At 37.7% G+C, this 8,932-nt stretch overlaps 1 protein-coding gene across 4 annotated transcripts in view; it reads right to left on the reverse strand.

The window, feature by feature from the left end:
* The window catches only part of LOC134671239 (eukaryotic translation initiation factor 5), a 38,552-nt gene extending 29,841 nt beyond the window's left edge, over positions 1-8,711 (reverse strand). For 3 of the 4 annotated variants that reach the window (XM_063529038.1, XM_063529042.1, XM_063529037.1), the window contains exons 1-2: positions 8,471-8,711; positions 8,113-8,250 (exon numbers count right to left, since the gene is read on the reverse strand). The gene's annotated coding sequence lies outside the window, so the exon portion shown is untranslated. Of the gene's footprint in view, positions 1-8,112; positions 8,251-8,354; positions 8,441-8,470 lie in introns of those variants that run through there. The other variant, XM_063529039.1, reaches the window with a different exon arrangement.
* Between the last annotated feature and the right edge of the window lie 221 nt (positions 8,712-8,932).

Here is an 8,932-nt window from a genome sequence, read left to right on the forward strand (position 1 = left end):
TTCTTACTGCACAAGGTAAATTACATAATTATGTATGATGAAATGAAGTATGAGATTAGCTGGAAGAGATCCCTCATAGTAAGGATAAGGTCGCTTTATAGGTACTTCCTAATGTATATCTGCTGTTACTTATATTGTTTTGTACAATTTAATGATTATTACTTGACTTAATTAAACTCAAAACAAAAACATTCTCCAATACTCGCGTTTTCAATAGATAGGACTGTATCTGTATGACAACAGAGTAAGAATCTCACCAAACTCACCATACAACAACTGGAATTCGTCAGTTACAATCAGATATAATCCGAAAAGTTCTCGGGTTGGGAACTTGTTGCAATTTATTTCGGCGATTGGGTCATTATGTCATTGTCCAAAGGAATTGTAATGGGACAATTCGCAAAACTAGCGTATCAAACAAGGTCTGAAATTTACCAAACATTTCGGCCTTTTTTCAAGAGCTTTAACTTGTTTGAAATTCCGTAGACTATTTAAGTTTTTTTACCAGAATCCTGATCGCGTGAAGATATTAAATAGATTCTGTCATTATATGTATTATTACATTTATTACCTTATTATTTATAAACCTAGCATTTACAAAACTTTAAAGAGTATTTTTCGTAAATGACACTCTGGTGCTCCATCGAGTCTGACTCAGCCAAGCATCCGCTTGCATAACTGACATTAACGTGTCTAGTTAATGACTTTGTTTAACCGGATATTTTTTCGAGCAAGAGTGACCTGTCAACTTATCAAGCAAGATGTCATATAATTCAATTTCATATTTCAACTGTTATCTTTAGGTAACGTTAGCATCACATAATAATTATCTCTAATTTATTTGATAAAGTGTTGTTGATGATTACACGTTTTTCTGCCACTACGGTGAAAACCAAGCGTCTGGTCAACTAAGGGCCGGTACAGACGAAATGTAACCCAACTGCGACTTGTATAGGAACGTTGCAGTTGGCGTGCAGTCCCTAGTAGTTCCCAAACAAATAGCAGTCAGGTTGCCGTCGGTCTGTATTGGCTCTAAACGTTAGTTATAAGAGAATTCAAACTTTTAAGGGAGAAATGCAGGTCCCTAACCGCTTACACATACTAGTGGTCTTCTAGCTAGAAGATGAAGCCTGGTCGGGCTACTCCAGCCGGCGTATTATGGATAGCTTTATCCATCTTTATTCACGTGATAAAATATCTGTCACTTTTTAACACCGTGGAATAGAAAGTGACGGACACCGTTTTATCACGCTGACATGTAGACAAGAACGACCATCATATCCGTACAGATAGAGATAAAATGTATCTGGTGCCTCTGTATCTGACTGCCCTACACTATCCTACCTGCTAATGTATGTATATTCTTTACCTATTAGCTAATCACCGCGATTGTCAATGAAGCGAAACATGCAACCTAACACGTAGGGGACAATTATGTCACACCTTTACATCAATTGTGGCACGTTTATCTAAACCTGTCAATTGACGAAGACGAGTATTTAAGTAAACAGGTATAAATAGGTAGGTATCACTACATCTTATAGGCCCCGTGCATGAACTATAGGGGGCAGCATAGGAGCCGTCAGATTAATGGCGCGAGGCGTAAATGTGTCGTTTATGCTCCGATGTAGCCCACAAGATGGCAGAACCTACTATGCACAATGAAACGACGAGAACGGTAGATGGTAGCACTTGATTTGGCAATGTAAATGTGCACGTTTTTTATTCAGCCCACAAGATGGCAGACCCTCCAACGCGCACGGACCCTATAGGCAAAGAGAATAGATAGTATAGAGGGGTCCTGTCATAGTAAATTTTGTAGTCACAGTAAATTTACTGCCATCTATCGACACCAGACTAAAACTCTATACTACAGACTAAAATGTATATATATGGATAAATGATTTTATTATTTTTATATCATTTTGACCCATGTTCATTCACTGATATCAAGCCATCTAGCCGAGCATATATAGGCTAAAGGTGTGTGCGCCATCTATCCGAGAATGACTTTTTCTTGATTTCCGAGGCACGTTTTTTCCTTAGACTTTATTCATCTTATACGAAGTTACATATGTCTTTGCTATAGGTAAAACAAAGTCCCCCGCCGCGTGTGTCTGTTTGTCTGTTTGTATGTATGCGATAAACTCAAAAACTACTTACTGAACGGATTTTCATGCGGTTTTCATCTATCAATAGAGTGATTCATGAGGAAGGTTTAAGTACATAATTTGATAAGGTTTACCCGTGCGAACCCGGGGCGGGTCTTCTTTCTGGCAACAAAATAGAAATTGAAAGCATATATCCCATACCACAGCACCAAGCAAAACTGAAACTGGAAACCAAATATTACCAACGACTATTGTGTGACAATAGTCACAACAATGGCGACAATGACACGGCAGTGGCTACAGTCACGGTCATAAACATACATACACTTTTCACAGTGTCAATAACACAGATATGCTATATGCTGTAATGTAACGTATCACACTCCCCAGACGTCCAGAGTAATAATATTAGCTTTTTAAATATGTTAAAGATCTTCAATAGAAAAAAGGGACATCTCAAAACAGTTTGATTGAAATGCCATTTAATATACATTTTTACAACCATAGTGCATCTCATAAGTCTCATAACAATTACAAGTTGCTCCCAGGCGTAAAATGCTTGCTGTCGAGGAGTTTCATTCTGGTCTTCATGCATGAGCATGCCTGCCTTTATATTGCGAATATTGGGATGATGATGCCTCCCTTTATATTGGGCACAGCAATATAAAGGGCGGGAAACAGTTTACCTATACAGTACTATACAGTGTACTTTATTTACCATACTAAATAAAAATAGGTCTGTAAACATAAAATCATCATGAACTTTACAAAGACAGTGTGCAGTGTAGGAACAAAACTGATACTTGTTCTGGCCACTCGGTTAAAACTAAAATCAAGTAAGTTTGCTGAATGCCTCTCTAGGATCAGTTCAGCGAGTTCAACGTAGGACTATGAACCTTAAACAGCATTAAATAAGGTTCAAATTCGGCATGAACTAGGTGAACCTACAAAATGTTACAGTCGCCGAATCGCTGTTATGTCACGGCGGTCAACGACCTGCCTTTCTCGTCTAGCGTCCTAGCAAGTGGCACACAGGCCTCATTGCGTCTGCTTCAAGAGAACATGATCGATTAACATGAACACAGCGAATTTTTTTTTGCCGAGGCGACTTTTTTTTGTGGTTCAGGGATGTCTGCCGCCTTGCAAGTCACATAACACGTGGCACGCTTGCCTCATTACGTGCATGTGCTTGAAGGGGAAATGATCGATTAACGAAATTCGGCGAAGAGGTAGATTTATTAGACGCAGGTACGCGTCTAGCGTCAACTTTGCACAAGTAGCACCCAGCATTCGCATTTTAACTGACTTCAGTTCCAAGAAGGAGGAGGTTCTGTATTCGGTTGTGGCTATTAGATTATCAAGAAAGATTTTTGCGGGCTAGGGAAAGGGTACCAAGCTACGGAGGTCCCTAACTAAGAAATTGAAAGAAGCAGGATATTTTATCAGAGATAAGGGACAGCTCTAAGCTAAGGTATAACATAAGGCTGTTTAGTTAGCATTGTTTTCATAATCATTAGTGTAGAATATTACCCCTGCCGTCAACTGATGTATTCAGTCATGCAGGAGGCAATGAATGTGCCTTTGTTCAATATCAGAAAGTTGATACAACTGTCTGCAGTGGCGTGCAGTGGAGATAAGACTTAAATCGGGCTCTAGAAGAGTCATTCTTGAAGGAATGTAACGCAAACTATAAAAATCGGCAACTTTTTTTTTGGTCATTTTGTATGGACTGCCTACCCTAGTGCCTACCTTTTTTTGTATGCACTGCACGCCACTGACTGTCTGATACAATGTTTGTCACCTTGTCAAGTCAAGATTGAAAACGACGAAGACACTTTTTAACAGGTTACCTAACGTTCAAGTTTCATTGGACGCGTTTCTTCGTAACATGTCATAATATTCTATACAATGTAAATATTACCTACCCACCTACGTTTTAGGGTTCCGTAACCAAAGGGTAAAACGGGACCCTATTACTAAGACTCCGCTGTCCGTCCGTCCGTCCGTCTGTCACCAGGCTGTATCTCACGAACCGTGATAGCTAGACAGTTGAAATTTTCACAGATGATGTATTTCTGTTGCCGCTATAACAACAAATACTAAAAAGTACGGAACCCTCGGTTGGCGAGTCCGACTCGCACTTGTCCCGTTTTTAGGGTTCCGTACCCAAAGGGTAAAACGGGACCCTATTACTAAGACTTCGCTGTCCGTCCGTCCGTCTGTCCGTCCGTCCGTCCGTCTGTCACCAGGCTGTATCTCGCGAACCGTGATAGCTAGACAGTTGAAATTTTCACAGATGATGTATTTCTGTTGCCGCTATAACAACAAATACTAAAAACAGAATAAAATAAAGATTTAAATAGGACTCCCATACAACAAACGTGATTTTTGACCAAAGTTAAGCAACGTCGGAAGTGGTCAGTACTTGGATGGGTGACCGTTTTTTTTTTTGCTTTTTTTTTGTTTTTTTTTTGCATTATAGTACGGAACCCTTCGTGCGCGAGTCCGACTCGCACTTGTTTATATTTCGTACATTAAGTTATAGTATGGAACATCCAGCAAAATGCAACATTCTCTGTGACCATGTTCATGAAAAGCTGAAATATTGCGTAGCGGGGACAAAAGCCAAATGAAACATAGCAGTGTCAAGCGGAGGGTGCATCCTTGCGCCGATCGATACGCGACGCATACGTGACTTCCAGGCCTGGCTAGGCCGAGCCAACATACCATGCGTGGCACTGCACTGTAGGGGGCATAAGGGCTCATTTATTTAGGGCACTTTTTATGCAAAATCAAGACATTGATTGATTGATTGATTTAGACGATGCAAGTTTCATTAAATTGCGGTTTTTGATCGGTCGGTCGAATTGGACGTAATCATCATCAGTCCGCAATACTATAAAGGCGCATGAGAGTTCGCGCGCCGTCTAAATCAGCCCTGACTCGCACGACTTCGAGCGACTTGCGACGGCGGGAGCGATAACCATAGGTTGGAGCGAAAGGTCCGATCGCTGTGTCACGCTCCAACCTATGGTTATCGCTCCCGCCGTCGCAAGTCGCTCGATGTCGTAGCCGAGCCGTAAGGCTTCGTGTATATTGCCACGAAGAGTCAATGTCACGTTTTAGTTTTCAATGTAAGAGTTACAAGAACCTAGGCGCAGTCGTACTTTTTGGCAGCGGGTTCGTATGGGATTCGAAATCAACGGAGAACAAACGTACCTTACTGTGGTATTCCAATTTCTTTGTGTATTGCGTCTCACATTTTGCTTTAATGAGATATTGAGAAGCAAAGACATTGGACAAAGGAATTGGACAAGTGGAATACCACCCTCAAGGTGTCACATCTTCTAATAGGATTATATTATATCCCATGTAATAAATTCTCGAATGTACGAGAAATGTCATCACCGATTGGCAACAGGCAACAGTAATTCAATATCATATTTTTCTCGCAAATACGCAGTAGCATCCCAAGTGGCATGATTTTATTATACACGGCTCAGTGAGTGCCTTTGACACAAATGCCCGATAAAAGGCATCGTTGGGGGGAAAAGAATTGGGTTCTCAGAAATAAAGGGTAACTTTGAGAAGAAATGTTATGAAAGTGAAGGAAGCGAAAGAGGTATGTCAGGATCGTAGCAAGTGGAAACCCGTGGTCTCTGCCTACCCCTCCGGGAAATAGGCGTGATTATATGTATGTCCGAGGCTGAAATGATGCCTTTCACCCGAGTTAAACACTCTACATTTCATTTTGAATATGAGTAAACTACATATGAATTTTCATAGTATTTTTGAGGATACTTTCAATTAACAATTTAGGCAACTAATATCGTTATTTATGAAATGGGGAACCAAATATCAGAATGGTAATTGTATAAAAAAATCCATTTATACCCAAATTTCAATTACTTGTCGTAAAAAAAAATTGTACTTGGAACCTAAAAATGCTCTACTGCAGAATCATATCATTTTCTGCACACTTTTTAAAACAACAATTAAGTACCCTCTTTCAGAGCATGAGAAATGAAAAATATTTATTTCTATATAATAGCTGATAATATTTATTTCTGATCCAGTCCAGCAGAATTGTGAATAGGTCATTCATATTTTTGAATATGTCATCAGTCAAACAGCATCGCTCCCTCAAAATTAAATAGGCATTAAATAACGGTAGGAACTAGGAAGCTTAATAACCTAGAAATCCTAGAATGTACTTACCTATATGTATCTAACAATTATCTAGAATCTAGAATGATCACAAGATTCAATCAACATCTCTGCATTATCGCCCGTTAATTCATTATTAATTAATTAAATTATCAATGGCCTTGGTTACAAGTGGGAACTACTGGTATGCCATGAGAAGTTTTTTTTTAAGAAGTCAACCAACAAATGCACAATGTTAAGCTCTAAGGATATTTAGGATATTTCAAAGGATAGCTGTGACATAATTTAGCGGCCGTTTCCATACAAAGTACTACTCATACCCTTATTTATAAAACTTTGCAACCTTACAAACCTCTGTTAAATTTTGTCTCATTCTAACAACAGACAAAATGATGAACAGGGGCAAACAATTACTCGCACTTGTCCAGTTTACATTTAAATTTGGATTGCCTGACATTCTGAAGCGTGTGGAAATATCTAATTCATATACACTAGATATATTAACACAGCTATGTAATATTACACAACTCGAAGAGTAGAATGTAGGTATTTTAGGCATTTTTAATTTTTTTATAAAATAAATTAGATATTTCAGTGATAGGTGAGAGGGAAATTAGCATGATCCCATAAATATACATTTTCCAAGCCTGTGTTCCCGCGGGGTATGCTAATGAACATACTGTATGGAATATGTAATGAAGCAATCCACCAGCTTTACCAAAATGGATATCAATGTTTGTAATTATGTACATAAATGACTTGATGTGACTTTTCGGTTCAATTTCTCGTTATAATTTCTGAATCTCTCCTGCACCATCATTTATGGCTCTGTTTGGTCGAGTTGTAGAGAATGCCTTTTGGCATTAAGTCTGCCATGTGTGCATTTTTCTTTGTTTGTGCAATAAAGTTTAAATATATAAATACTAGACCATGGAAGACCATGACCAAAATCTAATAAGACATTAAGAGAGACAAGTTACAGACTGTGACCAAAGAAGATAATAACAAAGACAAGACAAATAAAGAACAAGTGATGAATACAGAATGATATGAAATGAGAAATAAACCAAAAACGAATGAGACAACTGATGATAATACTTTTCATTGAATAAATACCAATTTGCACAGAACAGACCATTGAAATGTGCGTAAAGTTTGTAATATACCGGAACCTCATATTGGTTGTGATGCTTACAATCAAAGTTATTTGTTAACAATATAACAATGAATGTCAGAAACATTTAGTAATTTCATGGAAAATGGGAATAACCGATTTCATCGAAAGCATTACTTATAAATTATATTTTTTTCATGGGTGGACTTCCATTCTGTTATAAAATAATATTTTGAAAATACCCTGTTACTTTCTGTTTGCACCTCACATTATAGAAGTATTCACTCTGGTTCCCTCAAAATAATGCTTACACTATTTTAACACACTGAAAATTATAGTTTTAATTTTTATGCACAATACCAATAATACTTATCATCAATCTCATCAAGTTATTTTAACTATTTTCAAGGTATTCACCATGATATTTAATACAAATATGTAATTTAATAGAAAAATTATATGATGGAAAATTAATACCTTATGAAACTGTCTTAAGTTTTTCATAATTTTCCATAGTTGAGCTTAACATTTCCATAATTTATAATTTACCGTTTGGATTAGAGCATAGATATTTATTATTAATAAACACACCCATAAACAAAACAATGGTGAAAATGCAGTAACATTACTGCACGACTCGCGACTGATAAAATTGGCAACAACAATAATTAGTATACGATTTCCAATAAGCGAATACCAATTAATAAAGGTTGTACTCACCTATATATCTTGCTAAAGTCATATAAAACGGTAACGCCCCACTGGACGAGAGCTGACAGACTGGATGAATCGTTGATCCTGGCTTCACTGAAGCTGGCACCAGGAAAACACGGCTCCGCAGTCGCCGGCCGCGCGAACCTGCCGCAGTGCACACAAAATCACTATAACAACCACAGTATACACTTTCTAACACTCAATGAATCAATTTTAGCAGGCTTAACACTATAAACTATTATTCTAACCAATTTCTACTCCCGCAACGTACGCACCAGCTGGCAAAAACGTGGTCTACGGATCTAGAATACCTACATAAATAATCTACCATAGCAACATGGTGTGCGAATTCGATTTTACGTACCTTCCACTATCTATGACGAAGCACCTCGTGAAACCTCTCCAAAAGGAGATCGCACACAATTAGAACGCGGTTTACGACTGGCTCCGAACGAACATAAAAGTAAAATTAATTTTCAACAATCGCTTACACGTTACCGTGGCTAAAATTGACGACAGAAAATAAATGAAAATGTACACTTTCTTATGTTTCTAGAACTGAATCACACCGGAAATAAACATTTTTTAAACTTGCAACAGAGAAAATTACTTCTCGTTTCAGTGCATTGAGACTGAGAATATATTTCATTTCTAATTATTTAAGCGCTGATTAGTAACGAATAATTTAATCTGTTAATTTGTCGTTTAAATAGTAAGACACTTTTGAAAATTCTTTGAACTGAAAGCCGGAAATCGATAAACTTTTAATACTTTATCTATGATACACTTGCATTTTATTTTAATTTTTAGTTGTAATAAAATTAAA

The sequence above is a fragment of the Cydia fagiglandana genome, chromosome 15 (genome assembly GCF_963556715.1).
Source record: "Cydia fagiglandana chromosome 15, ilCydFagi1.1, whole genome shotgun sequence".
Taxonomy (NCBI): domain Eukaryota; kingdom Metazoa; phylum Arthropoda; class Insecta; order Lepidoptera; family Tortricidae; genus Cydia; species Cydia fagiglandana.